Below are 19,610 nucleotides of genomic sequence, written 5' to 3'. Positions count from 1 at the left end.
GTTTGCATGTGCATGACTGCCTAAATCCCTGGCAACAACATCCTTGTTAGACAGTGCTCTAATGTTTTCCCGAGCCTGTCCTACTCTGCTGTCTCTCCTGTCAGAGCAGATGAATAATGCACATCTCTCAGCCCAACATGAAGTAAACAAATAACAGCGCATTCATAATTTAGCTCATGTGTGAGTGAGGTAAAAATCCCCTTTGTGTTAATGAAAGGATTGTGCCTCTGATTCCAAAAAGATTTCCCACAACTCTAACACTCTGAATCAAATAAAACCAACTCCAGAAAAGGCTTGTGCTCGTGTCACCCCTGAAGTTTGTACTCCCGCTGCCCCGTGGATGACGGCGGGATGAGAAGTCTTTGACACGGCCACCTCTGATATCTTCTAATCTTCTGCTGTGACTGACAGATGAAAGCCACAATGTGAACTGTGAACTGAAGCCTTCTCATGAGACCTCCTGTAGGATGGAAACTAGGCTGGCTCACACACAAACAGCTTCACTCAAGGCCAACCACATCCTGTAGCTACAGCCTAAAGAGGATTTTTTTCTCTGTGGTGGTGTAGGATAACAGCATAATCAATCAATATAAACTGCTTTACACTTTCAGAGAATAAAACTAGTTTTTCACAAGTAAAAATGACAACACAGTAAATTCAGCCATGTACACTTTAACCTCCTGAGACCCAAGCTGTTGTTTGAAATGCATCTTTAGTTTCTTCCACTTATTTGGGGTGTGTAGTTCCTTTCAAAAATCCACACAATTTCCCAAAATTAAAAATAAAAAAAACAAAAACATTTCAATAGTATCCCATAAAATGTGTGCCAAAATTCAAATATTCTCCGGATATATCATTGAAACTTTATCATAAAGCCAAAATATTCCAAATAAATTTTTCCCAAAAATTCCATGTAGATTCTACAAATTTTCTGACAAATTTCCAAAAATTTTAAAACATATTCACTCTAAAATATTTTGTCAAATTTCCCAAACTTCCAAAAATGTTCCTCAAATTTCCATGAATCAGCAAACTCCAAAAATAAGTAAAGAAAAGCATTATCTTGGCACAGCTGTCCTGTCAATGGAAAATGTGAGAGTCTAGCTTTATTTTCTAGCATTAGTTGGGGTACACCCTACAAGAATAGGCTGATTTTGAACTCTAAACCCCAGTTTTGACCAAAGAAGATCCGATAGTTCTAAAGCAGCCTTTCCAAAACCTCTAATAACAACATGAGACTGAAAATGAGACTAGACAGAGAATTTCAAACATTTCGGAGCACAGACAGTGTTTGTGGGATCACGAAGTACAACTAGGGCTCCCCGCAGCACTGAAGTGCCCTCTCACCCCGGCACATGTAGGGGTGTGTGGTAATTGCAGTGTGGAGACACCACTGGGTGTTAGCAACCCATACAGTGTGCTGCAGCACAGTAAACAGGCCTTGTAAATCCTCCAGGAACATCATTAAATCAAAAATAATGAGCATTATGTACTTTGCATATGAAGTAGTACTTGCTGTCAACACTGGGTGGCAGTATGACAAAGCAAGGTTCTGATAAGTAGATGTGATCTGGGTAGGATTGATATTTAAAATCATATAAATTTAAATGAAGATGGGGATTTTATATAAGAAGTGTAACTGGCTTCTTACAGTAGATGGTGCAACGGCAAAATAATGAAATTAACCTTTTAATGTGCAGAGGGGCAGACCTTGATGATACATGTGGAATGCTTGCCATTGTCAGTGAGGGGTCTTTTAAGAAGACATGTCAGTGTTGTGGACCATTATTGGAGACTTTAGTTGAAAATCAGAGCACTGTTTTTTGTCATAAGCGTTCAGATCAAGATGTAATCTTGATTAAATACTTACAGTGCTTTGTAATGTGTTAAAATTACACCCAGAAGAACCCATAAGAATGATATCAACGCAGAATAAGTGTTAAACTGAACACTGTGGGACTTTAATTAACATAGATGATTTTGCTGTGTAGTATATCTGTGACATTGGTGGGAGCAAGTGTAATGATCGTGTGTTTATCAAGACATTAATTGTGATTAATATGCATTAAGGCTCCACAGTGTGAGAACTCACGTTTCCAAAATCAGTTACCAAAGTGAGCGTCTTCTCGTGTGAACCTGACTTGACCTGAAACCAATGGTCTGGCATCTCCTTTAAAGGCAAGGGGCATTGTGTAAGCCACAATAAAGGGCAAACTCTTAGTAATATCACTCGCTGGTTTCTGAATAGACATCATGAACCCCAAGGAAATGTTATCTACACCAAACTTTTGATCAAACAACAAACAGGCGATGAGGTGGAGGGGAGCAGAACTGAAGCCTTAAACATGCCCCTAATTATGTAAACACTTGAATAAATCCCTGGCTTAATAAAATCAAATTGTTAAGTATTAAAAAATCAACTACACAGTGTGTACCAGTGGAGAAATGAGCTATTGAAACTAAATTCATTTTTAGACCAAGCTGTTAACATGTTTATTTCAACAGTAAAAATGGGAATTTTAATGGCAAAATTAATGAGCATTCCTTCATCTTTTGCAGCATGCATCAAAAAATGTGCTTTTTCCCCTGCATTTCTTTGATTTATTTTTCAAAACCAGACACTGTTAATGTAAAATTTTAGTAAGAGATAGAAAACTGTGAATAAAACAGCTGGCTTCAGATATATTTTGAAATAGTGTGGCTAGAGAATAACAAATACACTCTGACTTTCCATTTATCTTATTAATTTTTGGTATTCTAATGTTTTGCTGCATTGATTTTATGTCCTTTGTTTATTTCTCAACTCATTTTTAATTATTTTATTGCTTCACTAGCTGCTACATTATTCTCCGTCTGTTCATGTTTGTGAAGAACTCTGAGCTGCATGTTTTTATGTATGAAAGGTGCTCTACAAATAAAGCTGAGCTGAGAACAAAACAACTTCACTTAAAATGAACCCAAACCTTCATCAAGGTGCCAACTGGACTTGATTGAGGTCCCTCCAAAAGGCTTCTTCAGTTCTAAAGAGACCAGGCCAGAGCCAGAATATATTTTCTCTGCTGACCCTTCCTATGCTTATGATCCAGGTTGTCACCTGTGAGTCGTTAGAAGAATCACTGACCTAGTTTCACCTGAGGGTGTGACCATCCTCGCCTCATCCATCACAGTCTAGTAGGCTGCAGCCACGGCGTATCGGCCTTTCTGCAGAGAGGGTGATCGGCTGCAGTCTTCAATCTCTCCATTACCTGTTCACCTCCAGGACTCCGAGGTGTGCAGGTACATTTGAGGATGAAATTATTACCCCCCCCCCCCATGAAAATTTTAGTTTTTCCCAAGTATTTCCCAAAATGCTATTAAGCAGAGCAAGACATTTTAACAGCTTTTTCAAACATCCTAGTTTTAATTGAGATGATTATATTATTTTATTTTTAACACAGAAACATTATTTCACAAAAAAAACACCTACCAGGGTCTAATGATTAGCCCCCCTGATGCTAATAGTCAGTTGTGTCTCTGTTTTGCTGGATTACAGCCTGCGGTCATTTGTTGTAGTTTTCAGGAATTGTCAGACTCGTCTCCTGAGGAATCCCAGCCCATTCCAGTCCAATCCGAGCATTCAATGAAAGCATCAAAAATAAAACTAGGATGTTTGAAAAAGTTGTGTTTAAAGTTCCCTGCCCTTTAAAACTGCCTTTGGGAAATGGCAAAAACTGAATTTTTCATAGGAGGGCTAATACTTTTGTCCTCATCTGTAAAATTGCAGCTGACACCTCTTACCTCAGACATGGACTTTTAGAGGCCCTCCCCTCTGGAAGGAAAAGAACAGTTTCCTTGCTTCTGCTGTCAGTCTAATGAACAGTACTCCGGCCCTCGCCCATCCTCCGACAGACTGGCACTGAACCAAAGAACCAGTAGACCTGCACATTTGTAAAGTCTCTCCTAATTTGTATACTTTTTGATGTTTATAAAAAATATATATTCTATTTTGATACTATATTTTTTATAATACTCTGTTTAAGCCTCTTACATTTCATTCTTCTTCTGTATTTTTTTTTGTTTGTTTGTTTGTTTTGCACTAAATACCAAGTGCCGATAAAACTTCATTCTGTTGTTTTTGCCAAAACAAATGTTTAGTAAATTACACACGGATCCTATCATAAGACGACTTCTGCACCTGAATCTATGTTGTTATCTAAACCAGAGTGATAAATGAGGGCCAGTGGCTGCAGTGACAGCGGGCAGGCACTGCAGTATCAGGTAGGCAAATTACATAAACACACATTTTAACCATTAAATCATTCCACTTGGCCATGATGAAATGATTTAAAAGGCTTTTTGGGCCATTTTTGACACTATTAGGATGGTGGGAAAAGACAGGAAACATTTGGCGAAGTGAGCGGGGGATGGCATGAGACAAATGTCAGAAGCTGGACAGTAGGCTCCATACATGGGGCGCCAATCTAGCTGCTAAGATTACATAACTGGCACTCACGACAAGCTTTTAAAAGACCTGCAAGAACGACAGATGGCTGATTTTTACTTAATCTTGTTTTCTCAGGTTGCAAGAATGACTGAGCACTCTGTTGTAAGAGTAAAAACGCCTCTGATCTGTAACTTTGTGGGTGAACATATAACAAAGCTGGTTTTCATGCTGAAATTTAAATAAGTTGAGTTCTTGAGAGAGCAATTTAAACATCATCACAGGAAAGCCAGCTACTGTTATCTTGTGTTAACGAGATAAGTAAGTCAAGATTTTAAGGAAACTTATAAAATATAACATGTCATGTCATGTCATTATGTACTGATTAGAAAAAGAGAATATAAGTTGTATGGATGCAGGTCTCAGGGCTTCCGTAGTTAATCTCTGAGAATTATAATTATTTTAACAGCTTATTTAATGTAGTTTAACAGCAGGCTTAACATGCACAACAACAGATTTAACAATCCACTGGTATAATCTCAGTTAGTCCTTACTTATTTGGATTTAGCGACGTTGTAATCCACCTTTAATCAATTTATCTAAGCTCTGGGTTTATTCTAAGCCAATTACTAAATCTATGCCACATTAATTATCCAGCAGAATGTCTGACAGGTCTGTGTCAACACGGCAGCTCTGGCCTTTAATTTAGCATCAATATTCAGAGCCTTAGAGCTGGAGTAAAATCTCATCTCAAATAACCTCATGTCAGAATTTTTAAAGACGGAAAAATCGTCCTCACTTCACTTCAGAGACGCTGATTGTCTTGGCTAAATGGTTATGAATATTACAGAAGATGAAACAGCAGACGGTTTTCCCTCAGGTCTGAAGTGGACATTGGCCAATCTGAATTGGACAACTTTTTCTTTGACTGGCTCCATGAAAGTGATGAATAGTCACACAAACCTTCAATCAACTGATTAATCAGACTTTATTTATACAGCACCTTTCAGGAAAACCTCAGAGTAGCTCTGAGAGCTTTAAAAGAGGGCAGACGAGTGACTGACAAAGGGCCAAATGTTAATAAGGATTTGACGTACAAGAAAATGGATTTAATAACATAATAGATCAATGCTCAATCAACAGCTTTCCTATCCCTCAGACAACATTCATTTCTTCACAAAGAAATGAAGACGCCATGCCTTATTCACCAACCATTTTTCAGACAAATTAGTTCTTAAAGGCATACTTCAACATTTTGGCAAATTCGTCCATTGCCATAATTCCTATAGTCTTAGTAATAGGTTCGTTATCCTCAGTTGTCGGTGCAGGCTGTTTTTAGATCGGCGCTGCCGAGTTCGTACCTGCTGTGCCAACTCAATGTAAGCAGACAGTATTCCGGCTTTCCCTCATCAAACTCATCAAATACACAATCCAACAACTCCAAAACGCTCTTGTTGACAAGTTGTGACCTGCACATTCACCACGCTATGAAATAATTACGCATAATTATGTAACATTACGACGCATGAAGCAAATACTCTGAACTATTTCTTGAGTGAACCACTGGGCGGAGTGACACAGTGCAGCAGCCATGCCTGGAGTGTAGTTCCGGCTTTGCATTTAGCTTTAAAACATCTCTGTCTTGTAATGTTCCATGATTATTTTTCTGACACTACTCAAAGTTTTCTTAACTGTGATTCCTTCTTAACCAAGAGCACCCTTTAGAGCATTTGAGTGCTGATATGACAGGATAAAATGGTTCATTTTACAATTATCAGCACTCACATATCATAATTAACCATATATTTAATTTTCAGCAGTTAAGCAGTTTAGTATTTAAAGAATAAGAATCATGACTTTATTATAGTCAATCTTAAATTTCATCAGTGTTAAAAATAAATGTAGGTTTATTTCAAACCCTATTCACTTTGAAAAAAATGCTGCCCCACCCCCTAATTTAACTTTTTTTTTTAAATCATCATGATGTATGAATGCATCCTTTTTTTGTTAAAGTGCAATGCACATTATGTCTGAGTACAGAACAATCTGATTGAGATAGGTCATCTTTATGTTTCTATAGCATGTATTTACCCTACTGGTATGGAACATACAGTTATTTGTGTTTGTTTGGTTTCATTTGGAGCAGTACTTCACCCACTTTAGAACTATCTGGGCCTCAGTACGTTTTAAACTTAAAGTCCAGTTGTTTATAGTTTTTTTCTTTTAGTTTGACATTGCTGACATCCTGCTGGTCCTGCGATTGACTAGCTACCAGTACAAGGTGTACCTCGCCTTTTGCCCAGTGGCAGCTGGGATTGGCTCCAGCCCCCCACAACCCCAAACAGAATAAATGGTGTAGATGATGGATGGTTCTCTTGTAACTCTAACCTAACACAGCCCTGTAGTTTCATGCCTTTAAATCAAAGTTGGAAAAAGTACCAGACTATTGTACTATATATCAAAGTTTATTGAAAGTGCTGAGTACTACTTTTGATACACACAGTGAAATAACCTTATTTTGCAAAAACCACAAGAGAGTATGGATGTCCAACCAGGTTGGTTATTATAAGGTGTGACTCAACTAAAGTAAAATCCTACTTTTTTTTTTTTTTTGGGGTAATCCTTCTCTCTATGTGCTATTGACTGTCATAGATTGTAAAAGTCAAACTTCCGGCACATTCATGCTGACAGTAAGCTTAGACCTCATTTTGGCTTTGAGCGTTTAATCTTCTACTCAGTACTTGATTCTTTTTTAAATATAACAACGTACAGTTCTTCCCCCAAAAAATACTTCAGTAAAGGTAAAAGTACAGACTTCAAAATGTACTCAACTAAGTATAAGTCCACATAAAAACTACTCAATTACAGTAATTTGAGTAAAAAGAATTAATTACTTTCCACCCCTGCCTCATATGGACATAAAAGGGGCGTTTCTCTACACTAATTGGGAGAAACATGTATAAGCTTCCAGCTTAGGCACATGGCATTTATCAGTGTATCAGTGTTTCTCTTTGAAACTTCTTTGAGAACTAAGACAAATCTTATGCAGCTATAGGCAAATATTACGGGATTATGCACAAATATACTCTACTAGTGTCTGAAGCTGGTTGTTGCAAACCGTTTGCATGTGTACTGCGTGTATGTGTATGTAACTGCTGCCATGATACCTAGAGCCCATAGCTATACGGCAACACTGGTGGGGGATATTTACTGCACACTAGCTCGGATAGACTTGTTATGTTCCATACTTATAAGCTAACTTGAGTATCTACAATGAAAAAGAAAACTTTTGGCATCAGAGGGATTCATTCTTGCTCAAACCAGAGACATAACTTTGGTTAGATGACTGATAAACGATACAATCATTGCATCACATCTGTAGGGATGTACACTCCGCTGTACAGCTGCACAACTGTTTGAATCACAATCACAATGTTGGCCTACCTGCAATCAAAGAAACATGACTGACAGTGATTCTTTTTACATTTTATTTGCCTTCCTCACCCCTAGAAAATTCCACACAGCAGTCTGTTAAAAATATATCTTTAAAAAGAATATTACCTTGTTAAAAATATTTTTGGTTATATGCCACACTCAAACATGTCTGATGGTTTGTGTTCGGATATTGTGGAACAGTGGAGATGTGGGAGTTGTGGGGGCTACTGCTGTGTCATGTCTGGCTGATTGTTGGTGTGGCTCAAAATACCAGGGCTAATGTCCAAGTCCAGTCCTCACAACAGATGAGCAGCAGGATATTTTTTAAGTATGCATTAAACAAAAAAATTACCTAAAATTAAAACAATCATGAATTCCATGATTTATAGTTATTATATCAATGTGGGTAAAAATAACCCTGATTATTTTGGCTGAAGCAGCCCTAGTCTGCTGTCAAATTGTTGCTTTCCCAATACTGGACAGTAGCGTAACCAGTCTGCAGCAATCCAACAGTAACACAGCCAGCTTGGAGTCAGACTGCTCGGCAACATGTAAAAGCCAGTCTGATATTTACACTCTCTTTTTCTCTTCTTAGCTTCATGCATCACCTTCCTCTACCATCTTTTAGTTTCTGTCATTGTAACAAACAGCTGAAGCTCCAAATCTGAAGGCTGGTGCATGAACTAGTGCTGTAAAGTCACACACATGTCTAGTGAGAAGTTACATAATGCTGAAAGCAGGCGGCCGGGGTGCTCTGTGGAAATGGGATGGAAGCCATTCTCACTGCTGAAGTCAGTGTACAATCAGTTTGAAAATTTTAACTACTACTTTGAATTGGAAAAGTTACGCTTTTTGACTTTACTTCAACTTTATTTCACCGCTCTTCTTCTTTCTTTTAATGCCCTGACATTTAGACTAAAGAGAGTCTTTAAAAATGAAGACTTAATCAGCACTGCTAACCTCATTGACATTATTAAGAATTCCCATTACGCCAGTGATATTTTAATTATTATTCAGAGTCAAACACTGTAATAGATCTCAGAGCTGTTGATTATGTGTCAAAGGAGAAGAAACTTCTCCTTGCAAAGCTTTTTGATCTCAGCCAGGTAACACACCCTTCATGTCCACAATCAAGCAGCCTTTGACACAGTAAAGTAAAGGCAAGTGTGGACAAAAACCACTCAGACTCCTCCCAAAAGGCCTTTAGAAAAAAACAGCTCTGTTCACTTGGCTGCCTGTTTCAAATGCTTTGCAGAGCTGAGGGGCTAATTGAAAGCACTGCATTATTTTTAGACCTCCGTCTGTAAGGCCTGGTTAGATGGCTGCACAGAGACCTTTGTTACACTGGTATGGTGACTGAAGTGAGAAAGTTATGGGCAAAGAGCTAATCCCTGAACCGCACACAGACACCAATGGGCGCATGCACACACACCTTCTGCATTTGAAACCCAGAGTTCTTCGGGCGCAGATGGAAGGAAAGTGGGACATTTGAATGTTGAAACACACGCCAGAGAGCAGAATATATCCCTGACATTACAACCGCCGCAAACACCGTGCAACACGAAGCTCCAAATTTCTCTTTGAAGCTATGTTCAAGTTAATGTGATCCTTCCTTGCTCTGACTTTAAAGCACCGCCACACTAAACAGAGTTTCCCACAGATGCTCGTAGGCGATGATGATGATCCAACAGCAGGATCGACCACAGAATCTCCTAAAAAAAAAAACACAGATACCAAGAACCCTCCCCCCTCCTGCTCCCAATGGGGCTACTGTCCCTAACTTAACTTCTCAGATATAATTCGACTCTGACGGCTAGATAATCTCCCCGGCACTCTCGCTTCCCTCCATCCATGCTGGGCCTAGAAAGGGAGCTGTGTTTCTGCAGGGCAGTTGAGGCTTGACCCTGCTAGTGTAGAGACAAATCCTAATACTCCCCAAGGCATTTCGTGCAAGCTTAAATAATGGCAAAGCAGGGGCCAATGACTTTCAGCGCTTTCATCATTATATCTGTGGGCGCTATCCCATTCATTTTCATAACTTTAATATTTCAGGGATATACAGATTAGGAGTTTAATCTCCCTCGAGAATATTCATCACTGGATTTTTAAGTGACATTTATCTCTGCATTACAGCCGAGTGTTGGAGCTCCAGGACTGCAGAAAGGCCATCTGTTAGCGTTGTTGGAGAAATGAGCAGAGGGAGGAAGGCAGATTAATCAGAAGAAAATTGAAATGTAAAGCATTCGCTCTTTGTGTTGCATGAGCTGTGTTTGTTGAGTCCTTTTAAGCGTTAATTGATTGTGACTTCCTCTAAAATAAAGCAGCCACAGGGCAAATTACTGAACAGTTCACAGACCATTTGCATACCCAGCAGGTTGAAAGAAACATGATGGGTGAGTTTGACAGGCAGGACAGGGAGGGGGGAAAAAAGGTTTTGTATGAAACACAAGGTGACAGTGAGTGTAGGAAGCAAACAGAGGAGACAGCGTGGGCCGGACAGATGTGCGAGCGCTCACCAGGCTGGGTATTTTCACATGATGGAGGCTGGAAAAATGGAGAGGTTAAAGGACGGTAGAGCCTGAGACGACCCGCTACCCTGCTCCAATTGTTCTTTTATTTCAAAGAGCAGTAAACCCGTTAGGGAGGAGGTCTAATCCCATTGCCACGATACTGCCCTGTCACAGCTAATGGAGGCTTTGCCTACAGAGAAGAGAGATTGCTTTAATCCACCCATTGTCTGATTTTGTTGATGGAGGATGAGAAGAGACTCCAGGGCAAAAAGCCTTTATGAGAGACCCGTGGACATAAATCCCAACACTTTCAAAAATGTGTTGATGTTTCAATTACCGACAGGCATTGCATACAGATGACACATTTAGCATAGCAAAGCTTGACAGTTCTCAAGTCAGCCAAAGCACTGGCTTCAACCATAAGAGGGTCCTTTGAGTCCCTTTTTTAACATTTCTTTTAAAGATATGACAGTTGGAGACAGGAAATAAGAGGAATACAGAAAGACAGAGCGGAAAATAGCAAGGGCTGCACACCATGAGCTTGCTAGCTAGCTAGCTTAACTTTAGGGCTTGGGGACCTATGCCACTTTGCGGTGTATTATGGGGCACAGCGGCCATGCTGGGGGCCACGACAGTAAACAAACAGAGACAGAAAATGTTTGAAGAGACTGATGCAGCTCTCAGATCAGCAGATTTGTTAGGCAGAAGAAGAGGCAGCTTTTTGGTTTCATGCTCCCCACCAGTGAAACAAGCCCAGGAATACCTGAGGTCTACTACAACCATGAGCTCATAAATCTATGGCTGAAAACATCTCTGTTTATTGTGGCTTGAGAAAAAGTTCATTAATATAGTTTGTTTAATTCAGCTACCTTGCTTCTTTCTTGCTTTGTTGTAATAATTTAGCTGGTAAATTTTTATAACAACTTTCCTAATAATTTATGCTAATAAAAATTCAACTATAATTGTATCTAGTCTCTGCAATGTTTTTCCTAATAAAGGAAACCTGTGCTCTTTTTAAAAAGGTTGTAAGAACACAAAACAGTTGCAAATACTTTTGCTATAATAATAATATAATACAGCAATTTCACAAAAGCCTGAATTCATTACTACTTCTTTGGCAACTCTTAAAAAAGCTACAGCCAAATCAGCCATTTTTAGTCAAAACAATTGCCCAAAAGCCTGAAAAATCCTAGAGGGACTCAATTATAGACTCCAATTTAATCTCTCTAGGAGAGTCCCAAAACAGGCTTTTTATACCAGTGAGACTTTTATTCCAGATGTGCCCATAATGAAAATTCAACTATTCCCCATGCATTCTGACCAAGCTTTTAATCTTGTCTCAGCTACGTCTCCACAGATATGTCTTGGTGGATGAATAATAACACATAATTTCTTCATCAAAAACAAGCTGTTTGGCTGTCTCTGAAATTTGTATCTGAACAGCAGGATATTAGGCACTTTATGGAATACAAAACCCACCCCTAACACACACTTTGTATACATGAGGGACATCGCACATGACCTCAAAAAATTAAACATTTTTGTACCTTTAGTGTGTGACAGGCCTGCCCACAGACTTCCCTGGGTCCCTGATAATACCAGCGAACAGGCCCTGAACAGTAGTGATTGGCTGATAGCAGGGGCGTAGCTAGGAATTTTGGGCCCCCAGAAAGAATATTATCCCCTTAACTGGCTAGCCAAGCAACAAATAGTGCATCATTTTTACAAATATATATGTATTTTTAAGCATTACTTGCAATATTTTGCAGCTCTGGACTATACCATTTGGACATTTTAAAGGGAGGAGCAGAGGCCCCCCAGTATCTACTGTACTCTATCCAGTCTGTTGACAAATTCATTGTGTAGCTTTTGATTCAATAAAGACACTAATTATTAAGAAAAAATAGATAAAAACACACTTTCATTGCAGGCTCTTCAAGGGCCCCTCCCTACTGTGGGTGCGGGCAATCAGTACCCTTTTTCCCCCCTGTGCTACGCCTCGTACTGATAGTGTCAATGTGTGCTGGATCAGTAGTTTACTGCTAGTCTTGGTGCCACTTTAATCAATTATATGTGCCTTTGTTAACTCATTGTGGCCACTTAAAACACATTTGAGCACTGTTATTAGACACCAATATTAGACACTTCTTATTCATGTTTCACCACATTCTCTGCTCATTTTTGCCACTCTCAATACATTTTTGTCACTGTCAACCCTTTTTCACATCTTTTTCGGCCCATTTTTGCCACTTTCCGCCATTTGTTGCCTCTGTAAACCAATTTTTGCCACTCGAACCCCTTTGTCCTGCTTTTTATGCCATTTTGTACAGTTTAGACCATAATTAGCAATGTTTTATGCCCTGGTTTTCCTGGTTAAAATCCATTATAACCACTTGTTACCCCTTTTCATCACTTTTTTGCCTTTTTTGCAACTTTCAACGAATTTGTTCCACTCTCTGCCAAGTTTTTGCCACTGTTAACCAATTTCTGCATCGTTTGACCCCCATTTTTCCACTCCAATCAAAATGTGCCATTTTACATCTATTTTTGCCTCTGTTTACCCTTTTCTATATCTTATGACTCATTTTTGCCACTTTATAATCCTATTTCACCACCATTATTGCCCATTTTTGCTTCATTTACCTATTTTTACTACTTTTAACCCATTTTGATTCTTCAGAAAAGGAGTTTAGATTGAGAAGAAAGCTTTACACTATGGCATAAATGTATAAAATATATGCTGCTTTGATAATAGTGGTAATAATTCAGGTATAAAATAAAATATGGTTATTACAGCTTAACCTTACATTGGACCATGACTTTTCTGTCCCCCTGGGCCCCCAATGTGTCTGGCCCCAGGCAAGCTCTCCCCTTTATTCCCCCTTATAGGCCCTGTGTGAAGAGCAACAATATGACCAAAAACTACATCCCATATTAAGAGATCAAATTTACAAATAATCAGCTTCCAGACTCTTAAAACTAGAAAATCTCGCTAAATCTTTTGTGGTCAGATGCAACTTAAGAGTTAACAAAGATGGCAGACAATGTGCAGTGAGGCTTTTTTGAATTACTTATAACTGAAAATTTGCAAAGACAAAAGTGATACCATGGTAACAGTTTTGGAGATGACATAAACATGTGTAGGGGGAGAGTAAAATTTCATTTGTTGGTTGTTGTGCTTCCTTTTAAAGTCAGCTTGCTTCCCCATTGGCTATTTTGCCATTTCACATACTAATCCACAGAGCTGTCCCCCTGCATAGAACATCAGATCATATTTATTGAGCGTTTTTAATATTAACATTTGGATAACTTCAAATCTATGCAGCCCTAAAAAGCTTTAAAGCAGATTGAATCAATCTTAAAGTATCTAACATCACAGGAAGATCTTTGAGATCAAAATAATCTTAAGAATTATCAGGATATTCAGGACTGTAATCATGGCCAAAATCAGCCTGATTATATGGACTACGTGCCAGTTTTTGATGAAAAAAGCAAGTTTCTGTTAAAAAAAGGAAATTATAGCCATTTTTAGAAAGATTATTTAAACACTAATTGCAACTGTTTTTTAAATACTGATATCAACCAGCAATTTTACAAAAGCCTTAAATCATTGGCAACTTTTGACACAGCTACATCTATTTTGTACAAAACTATTCCCAGAGAGCCTGTAAAATCCTAGAGGCACTGAATTATAAACCGCTCATATAATCATATTCATCAGGGATGATCTATATCTACAGTGAAACGAAGAGCAGAGGAAGCCAAGGAACAAGCTGTGAGCAGAAGTTTGATTCCCTCATAATCCCTCATCAGGAGTAAGAGGAACATCTGGCTCTTAAGCCTTTTATACAAGTTGTATGTTTTATTTGTCCTACTTTATTCTAATCCTGTCACACCACGTGACCTTCTCCTCAATGAGGCAGACATCAACATTCATGATTTTGAAAAAGGCACTACCACTGTTCTTCTTACTGCTTTTTTTTCTTCTTCTTTTTTGGTTAAACCCACAAATAACCATTTGGATTTCAATCCACTCCCACTGTCTCATTATTCTGGTTTGTCAACAAACAGGAAACTCGGCCACTCACTGGCAGCTTTAAGTAAAAAGGCAGCGAGAGAGAGAAAAAGACAGAATAACGGCTACTGCTGGCATTTCCAAGCAGAGCGTGCCCCTCATTATGAGGTGCTCAACAAGGGGGAAACAGCCACCATTCAGAAAACATCACTTGTGGACCTCGGGGTGTGCAAAATGCATTTGAGCATAAAACCTCACCTCAACCACAACTGTGCAGCTAATAGGGGCTGAGTGTACAGGACAAAGAAATGTGATCTTCAAACCATTCCCTGTTTCCACACAAACATCCATGACTCAGAGATAAAGCCAGCAGATGTGTTGTCTTCTGTTTCATGAGATAAAAATGCATCTTTGCACATGCTCATTAAGTGTCTGGCTGCTGTTTTTTTCCTTTCACTTTGCAGCTGTCCTTGAAAGTTCTATGTAAGCTACAGGTGTCCTGCCTCTCTTTGTTTCTTACAGCTTCTATGAAAATAAATTACGCAGACACAAGCTCAAGTCCATTTACATTTTAGCTGTAGTTGTAGATCATCATTAAATATAGTTATTAGGGGTGTGACGAGATCCCGCGAGATCAAAACATCACGAAATGTCTACTCGAGTTGAAAATCATCTCGCAAGATCAATATTGCCCAGACATCAGGAGCAGCAGTTCTCCTGACAGAAAACAATACCTAACTAGAAGTTATAGAAGATCACAAAGATACCGTGGACACTTTGAAATTGTTGGTTTGCCAGCTAATGAAGAAACAGAGCTGATCCGTGATCCATTAATATCACCGCTCCAACCCTCACCCCCTCCTCTGCATGCGCTACTTGAGGCCGTACATGATCCGTATATGCATAATAAGTTCATCATAACGGTCTGAAATGATGAAATGCTGCTGCTGAAATGCTGCAGCATTGAAAAAAACAACTCACTGCTGTTCTTTGTTCTTCATTTAACGAAGAAGTGTTGTCAACTTCTGCTAAAACTGCCACTTTAGCAGCATCCATGCTAATGTCTTCTGCCATATCTGCACCAGCCTCTTGTTGCTGCTTGCTTACGTCCTGACTCCGCTGCGCCCGAAAGTACTGCCCAACGGGCCCAAACGGTTCAGACGGGAGCTTTGCTGGATGGATTCGCCAGAGAGAAACATGGAAACGGGCGTATCCATCTGCTTTGCAAGGTCACCCGCAACCCCCAACAGGATAAGAAAATGGATGGATGGAGGGATGTTGCTTAGTCTGTAATGTTTGCAATGTGGTATTTCCATGACTGTGTTTACAAATCAGGTTAAGGTAACTGGCAAATAAGATCAATCGTGTTCTGAAGTAACAAAGACTGAAGAGTGCACTTTGTCCCAGAGAGTGTTATTCCACAGAGTTCTGTTCATCATCCTTGCTATGTTGAAGTTGGTGTCCACAGGTGGGACTTCTCTTCCTGACAGGGTAACTTCACTCATGGTGCAAAAGTGCCCTAAGGCATGCTTGGAAATCTATGCAGATTAAGGGATGATTGTCAAATAATTTGAGTACAATAAACAAAAAATACTTAAGAGTGATCAAGTACTATTTACTTAAAACTACAAAAGTGTTTTATCAACTCAGAAAATATAGCTTAAATAACTCTTTGGATTTTTGAGTTAACACATCCCTCTCTTTTAACAGCCTTTTACTATTCGGTCTTGCAGTGAAGGAGAAAAGCATCAGATGTGTATTTCCTAGTTTCATTTCTTTAGAATGTTGAAATGGCAGTAGTGACAGTTGCAGTTTATTCCATCTTGTTTTATTTAACCTACCACTACTTAAGTGGTCTATGATGTATTGAACAACAAAAAACGCTCTCACAGACCATTCATCGAGATGGCGTATATCTCAGAAAGGAAGTACTGTACTTTGCATTAGCTACATAGCTTATGCAGCTAACAGAGCTACGCTGGCTATGCTGGCTGTGTTTGGATGTTTTCATGGAAGACAAGCTTTTTATTCTTCTACGAGACTTTTAACTTTGGTATCTAACCCTTTCCTTAACTCTTTTCCTAACCCTAAACAGAAGTTTAATCTGATTTTATTACTAAAGGTTTAGATTGTATTTCTATTCTGAGATAAACAGCATCTAAGATCCAAGAAACAGACTTTCTTGTAAAAAAGAGCAAATCCAAAATTATGCAAAATAAGATGCAACCCAGAAATGAATAGCATCATCTGATTTGAAATTATAAATAAATGCAAAGGAAAAAGCAAAGAAAAAAATGTGCATGTGGGGTGTGGATTCTGTGTGGAGGCCTTGTGTGTTTGGCTTTTTTCCTCCATTCAGGCGTATTCATCGTGTGACTACTATGACAGACGACTACATCTGTCATGGCTGCAAATACTGTTAAAACCTTGAATAAAAGTGTAAACACACCACAACATCAGTGATAAAATGTTTAAGTATTTTTTGTCAAACTCTGCAACCTTTGTGGCATTTATTAAATTAAAACTGCCTAGCCATGTAATGCTGGATTATCCAGCATAAGTGTGAGATTACCCAGGCATGTGCATCAGCTCTTCTGTGATGTACTGTTACCTATACACCTTTTGATTTGTTTCCCAGCAGGTGCAGCTCAAGCTTACTGCAGCACGCGCCAGTTCAGTGGAAAGACCAAGCACAAGCTGCATCCATAATTCACGTAATGTATCCTGTGGCTAAAAAATACATGGCAAGAGTGAGTTGGGTGCAGAAGCCTTAGTCATGCAGAACAATACAAAATGCATAATTCGCCGTCAATTAATGGCTAATTAATGTGTTAAAATTCAGGTTACTGTCAGCACTCCTACTCCTTCCTCAGAGCCAAACTAACAGTTGCGCAGATGCATCGGTATTAATTATGGCTCAGTGGGAGTTTTAAGCTCTTCCTCCTTCCACCTGTTGTCCTTCAGACTCCTGCTTCACTCACAGCCGCAACCGCCGACACAGTCATACACAAGACCACCAGCTTAAAACTGGCCTCTCATTAACACTGCATACTTTCCCCCTCTCTCCCCTCCCTGCCAGAGCTAATTGGGTCACTACTTACCCCACAGTCAGCACAACCTCACACAGAGGGGAGGGGGGAGACTGAGACCACCATGCTGTCTTAGCATATGCCCTCACTGGCCGGAGGCATTGAGATTAGAACAAAAACAGGCACTTATTTATAAAGTCAGTCACTCAGTGCCTGCAGGTGACTCATCTGTTTACCAATAGGACAGTACAGTAATCTCCAGCTGCACACGATGCCAAATACAATTATCAACAACTTAAAAAGGGCAGCATGATAGTACACGCTTCACATCTTCTTATATTTGCATTAGTAAGCCTCCTATGGTTCCAAGTATACATTATATCCAACAAGCCTGTCCCTATTTTTGGACACGAGCTGGAGATGAGTTCATTCAGCCATGAGCTGCACTTGCACAGCCAGGAAGGAAGCTTCGATACACTGGAAGATAAAGACCGTTCCTTAAATTGCTGTTTTTATGTATTTAAACAGGGACAGTTCGACCTTGCTAATCTGTTATGCTCTTTCCACTAATCAACCCACTGACTAATCCATTTCCTCACGCCAAACAGAGCCGAGGTTCAGCCCAGGGCCGAGCCACACTGGCACAATTAGGAGGGAGGAAAGACAATGGCACGTGTCCTGAGCCGAGGAGGGGAAATAATAGACACAGCTCCTACTGGGAGCTTTTTACTTCACTGCACTTTCCCAAAGATGTAGGAGAAAGCTCACACTCTGCTGCTGTACCCTTCAGTAGGAGAATCACTACTGTAAAAAAAGAAACACACTGGGATCAGTCATCCACTGCTAACTTGGTGTTTTTGGTGTCTGCAGAGTAGAATCTTAGTTACTGTGATATTAGCAAGGAAACAACAGAGAAAGGGCCTTCAGGTCAGCTAGATGTTACATCTTTCACTGTAAGGGCCCAGTACAGTTATTTTCAGTAGGCCTTATCAAGGAAAAACCAAAAATTCACAGGTTCCAGATTTTCAAACAATATGACTTGCTACTGTTGACTGCTGCATAAAAAAGCAAGACAACTTCTTGAGTGAAAAAAACCCAAATAATTCTGTACCCTACCCTGAAGGAAAATCAGGATGCCATGCCCATTCAATTCCTTATATTTCTGTGAATTTAGTGGAGCAAAACTGGTTAAAAAAATGCCAAACACATGAAAACTTGTCAAAAATGTAGAGTAACCTGAATGTCTGAATGCAAACAGATCATCGTTTTCACTCCAACATTACTGAAATTTTTTAAGACAGTCTGACTGCAGACCATTCATCTCAGATGGCCGCTCTCATAGACCATTCATCTGAGAGGATATCTACCTTCCAAATAAAATCAGATCAAAACTTCCATTTAGGGTTAGGGCAGGGGTTAAGGTAAAGGTTAGAATATTAAAAATAAAAGTCAAAACCATGATCTGCAAACCCGATTACAAAATGTTTAATGAAGCTGAGTAAACAGTCTGCTTACAGGAAAAAAGCCTTACCTTCCATGAAAATATTCTAACATAGCAAGAATAGCTCAAATAGCTCTATAAGCTGAGTAAGTTACATAGCTAACTTAGCTACGAAGCAAACATAGCTAAATGAATCTCACAAAGCAGCTACATAAGATATCTACAATGTCGACGTAGCTTTGTTAGCTTCAGCTACATTTGCAAAAGCTCACCTTGCTACAGCTAAATCAGCTATTGATAACAAATTTATGTAGCTGAAGCAATGTAGCTGAATAATACCCCACAGAGTAGCTATTTAAGTTACATAGATACGGTTTCTACATAGCTATGTTAGTTTTAGCTACATTTGCGAAAGATCATGTTGCTTAAGTTAATTCTGCTATAGATGATGGTGCTATGTAGCTAAAGTAGCTACACAGTTAAAGCTAAGTCCACAAAGCAGCTATGTAAGCTATGTAGATATGTAATCTATGTCTGCTTTAGCTTCGTTTTCTAAAGCTCATATAGCTAAAGCTCACTAAACCAGTGTTAATTTTGACAGCACTTTTTAATTTAGTTTTAGTTATAGTCTTTTACCAAAAATATCTTTTAGTTATAGTAATAATTTAGTTATCTAAATTGTTATAGTTTTTGTCTAGTTTTAATTGACGAAACTTCCCAACATTTTAGTCAATGAATTTTACAGTAAATTTAGTCGACT

At 39.1% G+C, this 19,610-nt stretch overlaps 1 protein-coding gene across 1 annotated transcript in view; it reads right to left on the bottom strand.

Moving 5' to 3' along the window:
- The window catches only part of zgc:77784 (uncharacterized protein LOC402947 homolog), a 102,630-nt gene that overhangs the window by 56,853 nt on the left and 26,167 nt on the right, over positions 1-19,610 (bottom strand). The gene's annotated exons all lie outside the window — the stretch shown is intronic.

Source organism: Cheilinus undulatus, linkage group 2 (genome assembly GCF_018320785.1).
Source record: "Cheilinus undulatus linkage group 2, ASM1832078v1, whole genome shotgun sequence".
NCBI classification, from domain to species: domain Eukaryota; kingdom Metazoa; phylum Chordata; class Actinopteri; order Labriformes; family Labridae; genus Cheilinus; species Cheilinus undulatus.
This window is presented reverse-complemented; position numbering and strand designations above follow the sequence as displayed.